General features: G+C 40.6%; 1 protein-coding gene across 2 annotated transcripts in view; it reads right to left on the bottom strand.

Moving 5' to 3' along the window:
- Positions 1-18,883, bottom strand: part of LPAR1 (lysophosphatidic acid receptor 1) — a 68,635-nt gene that overhangs the window by 12,105 nt on the left and 37,647 nt on the right. The gene's annotated exons all lie outside the window — the stretch shown is intronic.

The raw sequence follows: 18,883 nt of genomic DNA on the forward strand, positions 1-18,883 counted from the left end.
AATATAGGTTTTGTTCTGCATTTCCACAATGTGAAGATAAGACATTGTTTAAAGGGATGCAGCTACCTTTTGGCTCTCACAGATTTCTCTGGATTCCCCATTAGGATGTTTGCTGCATAATTTCAGTGTAGTAACAACAGTATTTTCCATACTTCAAATGAGAAATTCAGTGAATAGGACTGGAAATGTTTAACTGCTGCTGATGGATTCCAGGGGCAGCTTCTCTGATGCTTCTCTAATAATTTACCATATCAGAATCTAGATTGATTTAAAATTTTCAGACAAATACAGAAGAGAGCTCTAATAAAACCTAGCCTTTCTTTCATGTCATATCATCAAGAATCACACTGCCACGCATTATCTGGGGAGAAAAGGGTGTATCTTCAGCTAGCTCCTTCTCTCAGCAGTACACACTGGTGTAAAACCCTGGGTATGTGGCTACACCCTCATGACTACAAATGAGGGCATCCCAGTCTCATCCACTTAGAGGATTAGTCACTAAAACTGCTCCTGGGTTAGACAAGGGACATGTTTTCCCCCTATGCCTTCTCCCTTTGCCCTACAACTAAGCTTCCCCAAAATCACTGCATTTGTTGGAGAAGTGAGCTTGATTTGGCTTACAGAACAGATCCTTGTGTTTCCATTGGCTTACAGGAACAGTCTTCTACCTTTGGCAGTCTGCTCTCCTGTTCTAAATTTAACCTCTGCTAAGAAAAGTATGGCATCTAAAAGTACCCAAGAGTAGTGCTTGGACTGTGCTAGCACCACATCCTTGGCTGCTTGGCTTAAAGATTGCCATATAAATAGCCTCTGAAACCACAAAAAAGCACATTATCATGCTTTTTTGAAGGTTACTCAGTCTGCATATTTCTGAGGATATGACTCCTTTGACCTCTTGCAGAGAGTTTGCTCCAGTGTCCCTATAAAAAACTGTACATTTTGGCTATATATAACAGGGGACAACAATGATGAAGTTTAAAAAAAAAAAGGTGCTAAGTCTCTTAACTTTCAGTTCCCTTACTCCCACCCTCTTATGAAAGAGCAATTGAATAGCAACAAAAAACTGAAATAACTGTCTGTGCTAAAAGTGGGCTGACTCCCAGCCACCTTCATCTCTTTCAGGGGTGTTCATGAGAAGTGCCAGACAAAGGTCATTTAGATCCAGCCCCTCTCCTACCATGCAAGGAAAGCAGAGGTGTTAACACTGGTGCTTTCTCTGCAGCATGCCTTCCTTGCTGCTTGCCTTTGTCCTGGGTTTTCTGCTGCTGGGCACGAGCAGGAGTTCTCACTGAACTCTTGGCCTCTCTAATGAGGCTGTCAAAGACAACAGTTATCATTCTCTTCTCTATCATTCTCTTCTGTCACCTGTCTTCAGCCCAAGGGCAATGCAAACTTGTTTCTCACAGTGACACAGAGAAGAGATGCTGCTGCCAGGGCAGAGCTCATGGCTATGCTCACACAGGGGCTGGTCCCCATGGATCTGCCAGTGAATGTGCTGCTTCTGCAGGGCAAGAACTTGAACACTCTTCCCTTTTAGCACTCTGTTTGCCATGGACTTCAGTCCTCAAGTGATGAGGGATTTATATGCCATCCAAAGTAAAATCTTTGCCAGCTGAAAATTAAACAATATAGAATTTTTCAAAACAGAAAAGACAGTTTAAACAACTCTTTAAGATGCAGACCAAGCTGATCTGGTAAAAAAGCAGACCACCATTATGTACAGCAGGGTAGAACTCTACTTTTAAAAATAACCGCTAATAACAGTTCCATAAGATGTGGCAGATAATGACATACCATGCAGATCACACCATGGCTGCTAGAGACAGGAAATACTCGTGAAAGGATTTGCTTCACACTTGGAATGCCTGAGACTTTGTGCAGACAGTGACGAAGCATCCAGAAAGCAAGCCTAATATGTTCTGTCTCATCTGATGGCCCTTATAGCTGTCTAATCCCCTCCGTCTGATCCTGTGCCATCTCCAGGCACGTCTGTGGAGCATTCTGCCCTGACCCTCCGTGTGAACAGGCTCTAGGTGCAGGGCTGGGATGTTGGCTTCAAGGGAGGGGACAACATAAAAGCAGGGAGTCAGCCATCAAAGATACTGCACTCCACTAACTCCCACAAGCAATTGCAAAAACAAACAACTGCAATCACCACAGCTGCATTGAAAGCTAGCCTCTGAAAGGAAAACAAAAGGCTCCTCCACACTCTGTGGAAACCCACAAGAAGTTTTGGCATAGTTATCAGTCCTCAAAAGAAGGTCTTAGTATGCATAGGCTATCTACTGTATTGTGTCCTGCTTTAAACAATACATTGGATGCAGGATTGTGAAATAGAAAACCGAACTAGCACACGTCAGTTGTTGCCTGATGGAAGAGGAAGTAAAGGACCAAGACTGCTACCAAACCACAAAGACCATTTCCACTTGCATTACATTCAGCAGCTGCACATTCAGCTGCAGCCCACCTAAGGGGCTGAGAAGGCGTAAACTGACAGAGTAGCAGAAGGAGTAAAACAGGATCTAAAAGCATTTTGAGAGGATCAAAAAAAAGACACCTCCTCAAATCCCTGCTCCCAGCTTTTGTATTGCTCCATGTTAAAAAAAAAGCACTACACCAAGCAGAAAGGCTGTGCCTGCCAGCACTGCTCAATATTACCAGCACATGCCCAGGAGGTAGAACCTGGGGACACAGGAAATATGTTTTATTGCAGTCCTAACTAATCAAAGCTCTTCCACTGAATACTCCTCCTCCAATACCCCACCCCGCCCCCCCCCCCCCAAATTAGTCCCTGTAAGATCATTCTTAGTTTTAGTTCACGTTGATGTTTTAGTTCATCATTAGCCCACAGTAGTTCAAGTCAGATTATTTTGGGACAGACATGCTGATATATGAATCTGAAAGACTTCTCCAGGATTGTGGTTTTTTATTTTGTTTTAGCAGATACTTGTAGGCTTGCGCCTAAAGTAAACAGGAAACTGCATGAGATAAAATGAGACCTTCCAGGCAAAAAGGCCCTCCACTGAGGAATTTTTGGGTTTAAAATAAAAGAGATAAACAAGCAATTAGTACATTGAAAGAAAATCGCTTGCAAAATCCTTCTATTCAGCAATTTAATTGCTTCTAAGAAGTACCTCTGCTGTTCTAAATGAAATACAAAGTTTTTCTTTCTCAGAAAAGATTAAAATTCTCCTAACTACTCAGCAATGTGCTGAAGGGCACCACTCAGGAATGACTTTATTTTCTTTTAAAATGTTTTAACAATGGAATATTCAAGCAACACTGAGGTAAACTCCAACAAAGCCGCAGTGTGTATGGAAGATGCATAAAGAAAAAGCCCTGAGGCAAACTCAGATCAGCTTTTGCTGGACTTCATTTGAAGTTCCTGGTGATACTTGCTGGCTTCTCCTCATTTTTCTACAGAGTTCAGAGCAGCGGCCACACCAAAGTCAGGCTAGCTAAATGAGAGACAAATGCAAGGCAGAGGGGCCATTTCAGTGCTGTAGGAAAAGCCCATGCTTCCAGCTCCTTCTTATAAACTTTATGGCCTGGAGATCGATCACAGCTGTGCCTTAAATAATAAGGAGCTAAACCAAACACCACTGCAAGCTTTTTATCTGCTGGGCTCTAACTGTTCTGCAAGCTACAAGGGGAGAAAAGGAGCAGAGATTTCTTTGTCCCTGGTGTTTTCTAGGAGAGACAAGCAACAAGGTATGAGCCCACTTCTTTGCCCTTCAAAAGAATGAGCACTCAGTTTCCTTAGGCATCCTGTGACACCACAAGCATTTTACTGTCATTGGTGTTCTTGCTGTTGTATGCTATCCAAACCCTGATATTGTAATCCTGCTCATTAATTATCTATGGGCATGAGAATACATAGCCATGAACAGTCTGACCTACTGCAAATTTGTTGATTTCACAGTATTTCCAGTACATATTTTTCTGAAAACAAGCATTCACTAATTATATTTTTCGTTGTGTGTCCTCTTGTTTTTAATTGCATTTATTAGAGAAGGCTCATTCAAGTTTCACCACCTGGAAGTCCTTTAAGAATGCAGCATCAGTGGCTAAGTTACAGGTATGGGGCAAGTAACATGGTCTGTGCAGGACAGTTTTCACTCCCTGACACTTTAATCCACTTTTTGTGGAGCTCATGTGCGAACCTGGCTGAGCACTCTGCAAAGCCTGCAGTGTTGGGATGCCACAGGAGTCTCTTGGGCTGGTGAGTTCCATGCCCCAGTGCACAAAATATCCTGGTTACAGTCCAGCCACCCTTCCCCCTTACTGACATGGCTTTTAGATGAACTTTGCTCTCCTCCCACCTGACCCATGGTTGGAGAAGCTTGCATCAGTCCCTGAACCATGGGGTTTTGTAAAACCCGTGGTGTGTGTGACTGGGGGAGGGAATGAATGAGAATGGGGAGAAGCAGTACTGCTGGACCCCTCTTACCCTCCCCAGACAGGAGAGTTTTGTTCCAGTAAGTTATAAACAGTGTTACTGTCTCAAATGGTACTGGATCTCATATTTTCTCTGTGGGCCAGGGGAGCTCCCTACAGATTAAAACTGCAACTGTTGAAGTTCACCTTTTGGATGTTCACTGGCTTTGATGTGTTCCATGTTTATGCAATTATGGCAGCATGTTACTGCAGATACGGCTGTATGTTTCATTCATAAAAGAAACAAACAAAAAACCAATAAAAAAGGCACCTGTAACTGACCCACAGCCTTCATCTCTTCCTTATTCTTCATGACAGACTAATTCCCATATCCATAAGGGTTACTTTGTGCAGGAGTTCAGGGCTGATGGGAAAGGGCTTAATGCAGAGATCTCCCAAGGTTCACTTGTGGCTGTAAAACACGGCTGCTAGCTGTGAAGTCTGAGCTTGAATGTTGCTGCAATGCAAGCTTTTTCTCAGTGGAAAATTCACATGTTCAGAGTAGACGATGCAGTGCACAGGCAAGAGCAAAATCATCAATAAGTAAAGAAATGAGTTGGTTAGCTGATTGCAGTAGACATTGTCAGGAGGCTTTGAGATAAGCAGTGAGATGATCATATACAGGGGTCACCATCTGAGCACTGTCCAAGAGCACAGAGAAAGGGAGAGGCAGAGGAGGCAATGCCAGCAAGAACAATGCATATCACTGCAACAGACACATGTAAAAGTTTATGGACACAACAAAAACTCGGTCTTTTCCAGAGAAATGTTGTGTTGTGTCAGCCAGATGGAAAGAGAAAAACCCAAGAGTTATTTTTTGTCAGAAGAGAGCCATTTCTAACTTGCCACCTCTCCATCTTTAACCCTACTGTCCTTTCTCAATGTATCCAGGCATGGTCAATGGGCTGTACACATCTCCTCACCCACAGGAACACCTATTGGGTCAGACTCGGCTATACTAAGTGTTTTACTAAGGGGAAATTCAGAAAGCTAGCTTATGTTGTCATCACACTTCTAGCACATATACTTCTCTCACAACTTAATGCATTTTTTGTCACCTGCATTATTTGTATGTTAAGTATTCAAGCATGCTTTCACAGAGAGTGTATTGATTATGAGCAATCCAAGAAGAACTCACATCTCTGTTGCTCATGAAATGATACTGTTTTGTACCTGGTGGTGAGTGCTATTGAATGCCACCAGACCTTTTTGTTCTGGCTGTGACGGTTCACTGGGCATGACTAGGCTTACAGTGTATTGCATGGTATTGTTCTACCTGTGAGTCTGTAATAGGAGTAGTGCTTATTGGACATTGCTGGATTTAGAGTGCTGCATTGTCTCTGCATTTCTGTTACTTAGTGTGGACTTGTCTATGACCCAGAATCTAAGCCCAGCCACCACCAGCCCCTTTGACATCTGAGGACCAGCTGGAACACAAAGGCGTTTATTTCCCTGTTAAATTTCTTTACTCTTCATGTGTCAGAAAGGTTTGCCTTACTCTTAATGTGACAGCACCACAGAAGTGTCTTTATCAGCTCTTGAGTGTTTTGAACTCCAAGCAAGTCCTAGAGCCAGAAGACACTGCCATGAAGAGGGCAGTTGTGGTCACAGCAATAAGGGGTCTCCTTGAAAACCCTCATACCAAGGGCACAAACTGCAATATGCCTACACATCCTTTAATCAAAAAGGGTGAAAATATTCTAACACAAGTCCTCCATCTAAATTAAAGAACAATTCATACATGAACTGAGCTACTGAATCATTAAATATTTCCAGATATTTCTCTTGCTGATACCTCTCATGTTGGTTCATCAAATTTCCAAACCCACAGCTAGCCTAATAACTATTTTCACAGGTCTTAAAAAAGCTGGTAATGTGCCTCGTGTTTCCAATAACTCTGTGTTTCATTTTTCCGAGGCGTGAGAAATAGAGGTGTTTAAACAAAAAAAAAGTACACTACCCATCTTCTAAGTATGTGGACTTCTCTCGTTTTTTTGAAAGCGGTCAGTCTGTGTCACAGAAGTGGAGGATATTGTTTCAAGATGTGGCAACAAACATCTCTTACTATCACAGACGTCAGCACACACAGAAGCCCTACCATAACACACTGCTGCAAAATGCTGCCTTCAAAATTACCTACATGCAGATATTTAGGCAATTCTATCAGGGTACTAGAGGACTAGAGGCTGTGCACTGTACTAACAGTACTTCCTGTTAAAAAAATCCAACTTAACTCTTTACAACAGAAGCTTTCTGCTTGGGCTGGTATTTTTACTTGTGCTTTCTGCTTTCTTACACACATCTGAGGAAACGCTCAGTGAAACTGCTGCATCTGTTAAGACATTTATCTCTTCTGTTTGAAAGCAACTGCAGCAAAAAGAGGCAGTGAACCTAAATTTCAAATGAAAAGCATGTCAAGCTTCTCTAATAAAGGCAAGTATAACATTTTCTTTGTTATTTTGGGGGAAATCTGCATTCAACAGTGCAATATGCCATGAAGACATCCCATAAGAGACACTTTGCAAGATTCCCTCTACTGTAGGAGTCAAAGGTAATTCTTGGTAGCCTCTGGATGCAGAAGACACTCTGCAAACTCTGGGGTGAATTGTTTTAAAGTGAAGTGCATAAAGTACAAAGCTTATGAACACTTTGTGGTCAAGGTTTTAATGTGTTTCATCACTGGTTTCAAGGTCAAGGCCAGGTTTGAAATCTGGTTCATGTCCCTGCAAAGATTTCAACAGTACACGTGGAGAAATCCATGTGTTTATACAGACAAATGCAGAACTTGTGCTTCAGCCAGCTCTCTCAGCTCATTTTAAATGCAGGAGATTTTGGAATTTGAGGCACTGTTGTAGGCACTGCATGCTAGAAAATTGCTGCATCTCTGGGTGTACATGCCTCCCAGATGCAAGTTCCTTATGAATCAAACCTTAACTGGCCATTATTTCTGGGCAATCTACTTTTTGAAGTACTGATGATCAATGAAGTCCTGGACTTAGGAACTGAAAGTACAAGACAACTACAAAAATGAAATGAAATAAAATAAAATGAAAAAATAATAATAAAAAAAATAAAATAATATAAAATAAAGTAAAGTAAAATAAAATAAAATAAAATAAAATAATATAAAATAAAAGAAAATAAAATAAAATAGTATCTTTTTGATGTTGGGTTTCCCAGGGCACTGAGGAGAAGTTATAGCCCTGGAAAGTCATGTACCCTCTACACCTTTAACCAGAGGATGTGTCTCAGCCCCAGCTGGTTTCTCTGAACTCCTGTGGGATGCAGAGGGAGCTAGCTAAGGAAAAAACCCAACCCCTATACCCCCAAAATCTCAGCAGCAGTAGTAAATTAACTTGTGCCTGGCCAGTGGCCAAAGACAGCAGGCTCTTTTGCATCCTGGTGCCCCCCTTTCTTGGATCAGCATAGTCAGGGAAGCTGGGAAGCAAATGGCTGCCTACCCAGCAGGCAAAGCATTCAGTACTCCTCCCACTGAGGTACTTCTCTCCTACAATCAGAGAGATAAATCAATCAGAGGCCTAAACGGTGAACTGCCAGGGTAAAAATGGAACAGATGGGCCTGCACAACCTGGTTCCAATAATTCAGGAAAGAACACATTTGTTCTTTCTTCTAAGGGTAAATCTCTATATATGGGATATTTATGCCTACGATAGTGGTTTGCAGGAAGGTGGCTACATTTTGTTTTCTGGAAATAGGCCTGGAATTGCTTTTCTATGCCATGCCACAAGCCAGGACAGTCTGGCAGCCCAATCCAGCTCTGAGGCATGTGATATGGGGCACCACTTCTCCAGGACAGGGTGGTCTCTACTGTGAAGGCCCCAGAACATCCTTTGACAGCTCAGGCTCCCACAAATTACATTGGCAGTTAAGCTGACTGTCAGAGGTGCTGCTCCTGCCTGCCAGCCAAACAGGGGCAAGGCAACACTGAGAAATAAAGAGAGCAGAAGAGATGGGAACAGAGGGAAAGGAGAGGCAGGAGTATATGAATAATAATAAAAAAAAATAAATAAAAGGAAAATCTCAAGGGAAACAGCATCAATCAGTACTGTGTTCTCTGGAATGTGCTTAAAAGCTAGTATTTCTGGAGTGCATATGGCTTTATCCACACCTCTCGCCCTCCTTGCTGGGGCCAGGCCAGTGTACCTGAACGCCTTCTGCTTTATCACAGGACTATACATGGTGAGTGCAGCACTCAGGTATTTGATGGCTGAATTGGCTGAAAGTTCTTCTAAAGAATGCTACATTACTTATTTCAAACTAAGTACTTTGCTTACTTAAATTGATCCCTCTTCCCCATAGAGTGAACCAAGCCAAGCTTTTCTGCTGGAAAGACAGATACCCACACAATTCATCTTGTGCAGAACTCTAGCTAAATAGGCAAGGATCAGATGCAGATCACCCTCAATGAAGGACCATTTTCAGCCCCTATGGTTTACAGGGGCATTACAGTCTATTAACCAATATGCATTCATTTCACCTTTTCTTTCTGTGTGTGTGGGTAACAACAATAGGAAAGAAGTTATGCTACAATATACTCAGATATTACACTGTCCTTGCTGAAGGGGGGTAAATACAAAATGCAACTGGAAGGCCAGACGTGCTCACAAGGCTGAGTATCAGACAGCAAGCAGGCTGCTAGCAATGATCCCTGGGCACCCAGCACCTTTAGAGCTATGTCTCCCAACATGGCATCTATCCATTTTCAATTTTAGTCTACAGAAAAAGTACCAACCATTCTACAAAACCACAATAGTTTTACACAATATTTTTTTACTTTCTATATACTAAACTTTTGTTTAGAAAATTCATCTATAAATTACTCTCTGTACTTTTCTAGAAAAGTAAAAAATGAGCACCTTAAAGCAACTTAAAACAAGGAAGATGAGAATTATCAATGCCATGTGTCAGAACAAGTTCTTTCTAAGGTTATATCAATACCAGAAGATGTGAAACAGTTCCTTTAAAACTGCTTTTAGAAGAACAAGAAAAGTACTGAATCCAGGAGAGCTTGGCAGCTTTTCCTCCTTTTAACAGCTAAATCCCCTCCCTTTTCTTCAGGAGATGACTTCTTTAATGAAGGAAGGTATTTCAAAAATCTTAACTGTTCTCGCATATCTATGGTTATATTAACAAACTTGTAATCAGATACCAAGTACTTTATTAAAACAGAAAGACCCAGGCAGATAGCTCTTACTCAAACACAAAAAATGCAACAGAATTACTCTTTCACTTCTCTCAAACACGTCTCAACCTTTTTTCTTTATAGTAACCTCACAGTCTTTTAATGCCAACATCAAGGAATTAATTACTTCAACCTCTGCAGCACACAAGAGGCTACTCTCCTACCAGCAGCAGATGGCCACCCCCATGGCAGATATGTCTGGGGCAGTTTTACAGACCAAGTTCTCACTTTTCCAGTTGCAAAACTTTACATCACCCTATCCACAAACTTCAAAGTGCTCATCCCTGTTCAAATTCCTCCTGTTTGCTAGTGGGTTTGGAAATAAAAGATTTTCACTTAGAGCAATTCCCTTTGCTCCAGTACGTCACTAAGTAGTGCAGACTGATGGACAACACCAGAGCATGCAAATTAAATACCTCAGATTAACAAATGATGTCATAGCTTCCAAAGTCTCATCACCTTCCATATAAACTCTGAGCCCTTGCTGTCCTCTAGGCATTGATGGGAGAGGATATGTGTCCAGCAGTGGACCTGTCACACTACACAAGCAGCACGCTTGGACATAATATCAGCATTTGTCCACATGGATAGAGGAAAATTAACTTCAGAGACATTATCTTATGCTGAGGAAGTGTGACACAAAGTTTTCCCAAACAAGAACTACAGAAAGGACGGGGATCTTCTGCTGTGATTGTTGCTTCCAGCTTTAAAGAAGGGTACCAAATGTGTAAGTGTTTGAGAGAAACTTATGGTGGACCAGCTGGGGAAAAAAAAAAAAAAAGGAAGGAAAAAATCCTAAAAATATCTTTGAAAGAAAAAAAAGAAAGTAAAAGTAGCCCATCAATGAGCTCAGTGACAGCATCCCCATGAGCAGGAAACATGCAAAGAGGAAGCTGTTCTGCTGCCACCAGAAGAACTCAATCATATAATCCTTCCATATTCAGATTCTAAATATCTTTAATTTAAAAAAATGCAGAAACTAAGCCTTTTTGATAAACATTTTTTATGCTGAGGCTAGAAGGATAGAACCATGGCTGCTGTCTGAAAGCTATCAATCATTGCTGACCACTTCCCACTGCACTGACTGGCTGCTGTACCTCAAATGTCTCAGCAAGTTTTGTCAGCAGCAGTAACTCTGTGATTTGATGTTAAGAGCCATAGTTTCACTGAAACTCTAAAGGCAAAAGTAATATTGAAAATTGAAATTGAAATTTGATATTGAAAATTGTTTTTCTTCTGTTTTCACAGATAATCCCAGAAAAAAACAAGCCTAGAATACTTAATCATACTGCTCATATGCAATGAAGCAATGCAGAAGGAGGACCACTGCTTCTCTTGCACAAAACAGTCTGTTGTTGTCAGTGCTTTCTTTCCACTGGTGGAAACAAACAAGAGTTCAGTTCCTCATTGAATGCAGTTTTACATTGAGACTAGTTAACAGCTGGCATTTTTGTTCACAAAATTTCTGAAGCTGAGGTCTAGCTGTAAATTAGCACTTAGCACTTGGATGGTGTGCTGAACCAAGGGAAAGACAAATGGTATCACAAAGGTGAAAACAGAAGCCAGTGGGTGGACAAGGACCTTACCCCATACCTTCAGACTGCAAATGCTTTCCTTTAGGAGTTGCCAAAGATATATCAGTTTTAGCTGAGGGGGCAAGAAATATAATCTGGAAGGTCCATGAACAAAATAAGCAAAACATTTAGAAGAAAATTTTCCATGCAACCATGTGCTTTCTAGAGGACAAAAATGTTATTTTGTGAGCAGCCATTTTGTAAAAGCACTGTTGTTGCCTTTTCTAAAGAAAGGATGGGTTCCCATCTTCTCTTCCAAAAAATTCAAAATTCTCAAATTTTGAGAGATCAGCAGGACTTGGCCATGTGCTGGCATTTCACTGTAAGCCTTTTTGTACATGCTGATTTTCAAAATTCTTGGTAACAATTTCTGACCTGGGTATTCAGCAAAGTTTACCAAGGCCTCTGTTTTAGGGCAAATGTCCCACAAAACATGCCCATCTGCATTGTTTTGCAGAAGCCCAGGTTGATGATTCCTTACTCATGGATGGAGCACTGCTAAGTGGAGTCTGATATCAGAGCAAGATAGGTTACCAATTAATTTTTGATTTTGGTGTGGATTTTCAGTAAGTGAATATCACTTCTTAGTCAGCATTTTGTTATTTTACCTGGATCCAAGTGAAAAATCTTGGATTCTACTTTTCAAGGTCAAGGTGTGATTTCCAAATCCTATTATCAAATTAAAGGAAAATACAAATCAATTCTCAGGGCCTGTTGAGAAATATACCTACTTTTGCCATTGCAATTATTTTTTAGAAGCTTCTTGGTAAAGGTCAAAACCTATGCAAGCAAGAAGAATCAGTTTTTTTTTTTTATAATTTTTTTAAAATCAAAATGTGAAGTGTAAGAACTACTTAAGGCTTACTCCTTTCTGGCCATTCCTGGAAAAATGAAGAGATCTTTCATCTGCCCTTTAAATTTATTTTTTCCCTGAAAAGGTAATAAATTATACTGAAGTCAGGGGAAAGACTTTTGTTAAACAAGGCCTCATTTTCATCATACTTAAAAGAATGTATTTACTAGAGACATTTTTCCCTCTCAAGAATAAAATAAAATAAAACCACATTCCTGTCTTGGGAAATGATGGAGGGTCCTCAAAGTGCATTTTCAAAGGATTTTGAATGAAAATAAATAATTCTGATTCTTAGCTGAAGGGGGAAAGAAGGAGAAAACTTCTAAATGGACTCCCCAGGGCGAAGCATTGAATGCTGTAGGGATACCTGGAATACTTTAGAGAAAAGACATTCACCAGGGATGTATCAGCTTTAACTGAGAGAGTCAGTGAAGAAATAAAACAAAACATTTACAGTGAGACTTCCCACACATCCAGCCGTACTCTGGGTTCGGTGAAAGTTGCCTGAATAGAAGGCATCAGTAACTTCTGCTTCATCAAGTGGAGCTTGCATGGGCTTGTTTTGGAAAAGAAAGCTACTTATGAAGTTTCTCACACAAACAAACTGACCTCACTCTAATTTCCAGATCCTGTGCTTCCTTATTATTTTTCCTTTCAGCATTCTCACCAGCCAGCCAGTAACAGGAAGACTTTGGCTTGGGACTACTAGAAAAAATTCAAGAAGATCCACCAGAATTCATTTGCTGGACTATAAATGACAATAAAAATGATTAGTGACTGAGATTTTGAGACAGAGCACACACTTCTGTACTGCTTCTACCAGCAGCATGAAATATATCAAGAAATCAAGAAAAATCCTACAAAGGGTGTTAAATTTAAAACACACTACAATCACTGCATAATCACGTACATATTGTACATAGATCCTTGGCAAGTTTTCATGCCTCCACTATTTTAACTGGAAAAGAAAACCTAATGGATTTTTAACAATTCTTTGTGAAAATTTCTCTTCCTGTTAGAAAACAGTGCTAGACCTGTCTAATATAGTGATCAAGCTGTATTTATCAAGAAAATAGAAAACAGATATTTACATTTACAAACATAAAAATATTAGTACACTTGTTATGAATCACTGACTAAGAGTTAAAGTTCTTGTTATCAAATCACAATGATTTCACAATTAAACCTTCTAACAAATATGAATGAATACATTTTATCCCCCTTCATCTACTGGCAAATTGTAAGTACACTGTTACTTAAGTCAATACTAAAATGTCATTAAGATGCACAGGGGAAATAAAAAAATACAACAACAAAACCAAAAAGATAATACATAATTCACAGTAAGTGGAAATGGCAAGGCCTGGAAACCATGGATTCTCTAAACTGCATGTTTTTTCCCTCAAGGAGGCTTTTGAGCAGCAATCAGAACTATTCCTAAGGCCAGAGGGAGAAGAGGGAGAAGAGGGGGAAGAGGGGGAAGAGTGAAAAATCCAAGTCATCCAAAATCCAGTAGGATAGATAAGGTGTGCTAAAATAATAATTTTAATCAAGATTTCACTTTTTCATGCAAATATTTGATGATACAGCTTGAAAGTACTGCTGTCACACTGCATCTCTGAAAGCATATTACAAACCTTTGCTCTCCATACTATGAAACAAGATTTTATCCTTTAAACTTATGAGCTCTCCATTTAGGCTACAGTCATGGGCAACAATTTCCCAGATTACTTGATTGTAGGGTTAAATTCACAGTATATGCACATTTAAAATATACTGATCTAAAAACACTGGGACTGCACATAACTGCAACCTCTATGCTAGAACAGAAATTCATTGATGCTTAGACTTGTATTGTCTGCAGCAACTACAGAGTTTATTGCCCTGTTTTTCTGTCAGGATTAAATCAATACACAAGTGACATTTCTGTGGCGCAGGGGTCAGGCAGGGTTGGTGACTCTGAACTGGCCCCCTGTGCAGACCACAGGGTAACACAGTATTTATGGCTTCACATTGCACCACTTCCAGACAAGAACCCTTGAAAAATGCTGCTCTCATCTGAACTTCAGCATGATGTTACTGCCCAGCCCAACTCTCTATGAAAAATGTAATAATTACAAAGAAAAACACCTGACTGGATGCTGCTCTTCTCCCCACGAGGCCACTGCTACCTGGTCGAAGGACATCTCCAAGCTAAGACAACATCCTCAATTTCAGTCATCTCAGGAAAAATGCTGCTGCAAAGCTCATCTCTCCCAACAGCAGCAGGACTCCTCAAGGAGGAGGTAAATAGGTGAAGTTGTCTTCTTACAGTCACTGGGCTCAGAGTTAAACCCTGGCTTCTCCAAAAGATCATCTTTTAAGCTGCGCTGTGCAAAGAGGGCTGATGCTTCCTGTGGCCCACAGGAATAATGTTCTACAGGCGGGAAGGTCTGTCAAAGTTTGAGAGATGCCATAACCAAGCTCTGTCTAGATATGATCATCTTCATCTCAGTCCAGGACCACAGCCTTGGTAACTGATGAAATGTATTTCATATTGTTCAAGCCTTAAGGCCAACAAAGATAAACCATTCCAGTTAATTACTTGACTGAGGCTGCATGAGGAATATGGAAACAAAGACATGCCTCTGTCATGACACCATGTGCTGTCAGTCAGGTTGTAGCATTATTTCATAGTCTTTTTATATTTTACTGATAATCAAGTGCTTTTAGTGCATGAGAAGGAAAAGGAAGTGAAAATGCAGACTGCCTGTCAAAACAACCATTCAGAAAAGTAAAGTTATCAATAATGTACTTTATTTTCTTCAATGGTGTAGCTACAGTATATGTGAATGCTCATGTGCATTAACAGGTTTTTTTTTTTTTTTTTTTTTTTTTCCACTCCCATTTGGTACCTAGATGTGAAAGAAAAGCTAGAAAAGTTCAAAAATAAGTCTCATGCAATTCATAACTGCTGCAGAGAGGGCAGGAAAAAAGCTGTTGCTGAGCAGTTCTACCCTTCCAGATGTTTATACTGAACTTCCAGATGTTTTTCTTACATTTATTTCTTCATTATAATAAGTAAAGGACTGTCTTCAAACACTGTGAGACTCCTTTAAATCAAAATTTATACAAACTCAGAGTTTATACAAAAAGAACCTTCAGCTTTTTTATCTGTGCCCACATTAATGTCCCAATATTACAGAGTAAACCACATTTCTGCAAACAAAGGGGATGATTCTACAGGCAGGAAGGTCCTAAGTGTCTTTTTACTTCCCAGGAACATAAAGGGTAAACAATTCTGATTTCATTGTTTGGTCTCCCTACATCCTGGGGGCTAGCTGTGGTTCTTGGCTCAACAGGCATGCCTAATTTTGGCCAAACAACATTGAGAGCTCACCCAACATCGAAAGTTAATCATCAGGATTAGTAAAATACAAATAAGGATTGTTGGTATCGTGCTTATTTGAAATTCAGTTATAAACCCTCAGTATCACAATCTCACAGTCTAAATTCTAAATAGAGACAAATGCCCAAATATGCATATGGGGGTATATGGCAGAGTTATCCACACTGTAAAAATGAGAGGTGACAAATTAGGATGGATATTTAATCAGCATTTAGGGAGGAGAAATAAAGACTAACTTTTCAACAGCAACATTCTAAGCCAGTACTTCTCTAGAAATGCAGGTATGCACCTGAAAACTTCAGAAAGACCCTAGCCTTTCACGACTGATTCAAAGCCAAGGAAATCCAGACCAGAGCTAGTTTATCTAGGCCTGGGCTCTGAAATCCTTAAGTTGGTGCTTTCACTATTTCTTAAAACAATAGTTAGATATTGTCATCCATTTTTGGGCCAAACTGGCCCCGACAAATGCTTTCAGAGTCTATGATCCCAGCAGAAAAACAGTTTAGCTTTGTCTTTAAATGTAACATGAGAAAAAGTGGAGAACAGAAGAGAGGATGCCAAGTTTCAGCTGATGTATCTGCTCAGTTTCTGCCAGTTCCCTGATTGCTCATTTAAAGGGAACACATGGTGGTGGTGAAAGGCAAAGTGTCACTGAGCTGCAAGCCAAACCAGACATGATTTTATGGCTGTGTGCAGTACACAGATCAGTTCTTCCTTAGTTCCAATGCAAAGGAAAGGCATGGTTTAGAGAAAGAGCTTTATGTTCCTTGTTACTTTTGAAAGATTTCAAAAGCAGCCTTGTTAAAAGAAAAAAGAGCTCAGCTATGAAATCACTTCCTTCTGTTTAAACTATTTCACTCAAGGAAAAAAACAAGAGGGCATGAAAAAAAAATAAAAATCTGTTCTCTGCTTTTGACTTGTTGCTAGGACTCAGCATCCCACCCGCTCTGTGGGATGATGCAGTGTGCCAGATCCCGACCGCTCCAGTCAGTGCGTCAAGCGGCCATAGCCCTCCCCACACAATCACCCTCTTGTCAGAGGCAGCTGGCACCCTCCCTGCACATGCTGACAGCATCACTGCCTGGAGGACTGTACCCCTTTGGGGCAGCTCTTCTCCTGTTGGAGCAAGGCAGCAAGGCATGAAGAGGGCAGGCCGTGTTAGGCAGCTAACAAACAAGAAGCTCTTGTGTTATTCCCTCCCCCTCCTGCCTCCCAAACACAGTGAGAATGCAGGCAGGGGAAAAGATGCTCTTCTGCTTGCAGCAGCAGCAGCAGCATGGCTTTGCCTGGGAGTAAGCAGGACAAGTCCAGGACACCCGTTTATGGAAGTTTAAAAGTCAAATGAACAGTTCACTGCTGCCCAATTCACAATGGGGTTACTTATGGCTAAGCAGCATTTTAACAAAGATTCTAAAATGAGGAATGGTTTGCCTCCCTCTGCCAATGCTCACAGGGCTACCCAGAGCCCCAGTTCTGTTTTCCTTTCAATCCCAGGGCACCCTCCCTCTCCTCCAGAATGAATTGTCTTCTCTTGTGTAAAGCAAGCTGACACAAACCAGCTCCCTTCCCCACTCAACTGTGGGGAAGGAGAGGAGGGAGGAGCATCTTCAGAATAAACTACTCTCCTTCCCAGCTTCACTTCCTGCAAAAAAGTTGGTTTCTGCCTCAAACCTCATTGCTCAATGTATTGAGCAATGTATTATTACTCTGATCTGCACCGTTAAGAAAGGCAGGGATTCTTTTCCTGCATGTTTTTGAGGTTCACTGATGTAGAAAAAGCCAGATAACATGAGATAAATGTTCAGCAAATTGCTCCATGCAGACTAACACACTCACCTTTTCTGCCCTTCCCAAAGCTCCAGTAGATAAACATGAAGCACTACCTTTTCAAGAAGGCACTCAGGATGTATGACCCTTGAAATTAAATCTTCTGCTTAAGAAAACTTTAAGCCAGACTTACAAGTAGACTGTAAACAGTGATAGAGCATCACCAGACCTGCCTGATCAACATGGTGACCACACTATTTGCTTGAGAGATACCTGCTGATATCTGTGATATCTGTTGCCCAGAAGTCCTTTGAAGTGAAGCTTAGCTTTTCTTCTTTAGAACCACAAAACAATCCTCCCCTGAAGTGCAAATTCAGCAATATGGGATGATACTCCCAGGTGATGGCAACTAATGAAAATTTCTCATGGTGTACATAGCAGTCTGGTAACACCTTGATGCACAAATATTTAACTCCCTCAAAGTCTCTGTGGTTACCCCAAAGCCTAACTCTTGACTTCAGTCTATTCTTTATTTATTTATTTCTTAAATTAAAAGAATTTACTCAGCAAACCCACAGCTGTTTCCCAACCATCTTTATTTTGCAACTGTGCCTCCCAGGTGGTAAGGAGGTGAAAGCACTGCTGCTTCTTTACACTACAGGCCTATGACTGACCTCCTCTAGCTTTCCTCTAGAAACCACATTGCTTAGGGAAAAAACCAAACCGAACCAAACCCCAAACTCTTTGCAAAATAATACCAAGGTGGGAGCTGCAAAAATGATAAAGAGTGTCTACAAGCACTTTTGTTTCCTTTGAACAGATTCAATAAAATAGTAAGTTACTTAATAAAATAGTAAGTTATTTAATAAAATAACTTATTAATCCCATACATGCTTGGGATTAGCTGACATTTGCCATTTATTCAGTGACTGCTTACTGCTACAACTCCACATTGCATTGATAGAAATGCCTACTATTTTCCATCCACCTTTTTTAGTAGGTGTTTTTGGGGTCTTTTGCCTTATTTTTTTTTTTTTTAAGTCTGAGCCAGTCTTTCACCTCATAGGAAATACTGTATGAACAATAATGTCTTCAGGAAGGAAAACAAAGAGCTATTTCCTAAAAGAGGACTGCAACCCCCAAATTTTCTTGGTATTCTTAAGCTCATCTTTCATTCTGCCATAAGAATCATGGAGATGGGAAAGGACAGATTTTTGAACCAACTGGAGGTCAGGAGAGGTTTCACCAACCACTACAGTCTCCCTTGGAAAACTCATATAAGTTCCTTCCTTGAAGAGAAGAGCAGGACATGAAGGAATACATCTTATCAATGGTTTAGCAGGTTAGTTAACTGCACAATTCATATTCTGGTTAGAAAGCAAATTACTAGGTCAGAGTACAACATGTAAATTCTTAAACTAAAAAGTGAGTTGACACAGTGACTCACACCCAATCTCTGCCACCATTCTGCTACGTTTGTGATAGAAAGATCAAGTCACAGCATAAACCTATGGGAATCATAATGTCAAGGAGAGAAATGAGGCTAAGTTTTGGGTTTTGTGGACTGCATAACAATTGCATTTATGAACTGTTAGGGCAACCATCTGATGCAACAGGATACTGGGATACCTGGAGACACATGTACTGTACTGGGAGACCT

This window comes from Molothrus ater, chromosome Z (assembly GCF_012460135.2).
Source record: "Molothrus ater isolate BHLD 08-10-18 breed brown headed cowbird chromosome Z, BPBGC_Mater_1.1, whole genome shotgun sequence".
Lineage (NCBI taxonomy): Eukaryota > Metazoa > Chordata > Aves > Passeriformes > Icteridae > Molothrus > Molothrus ater.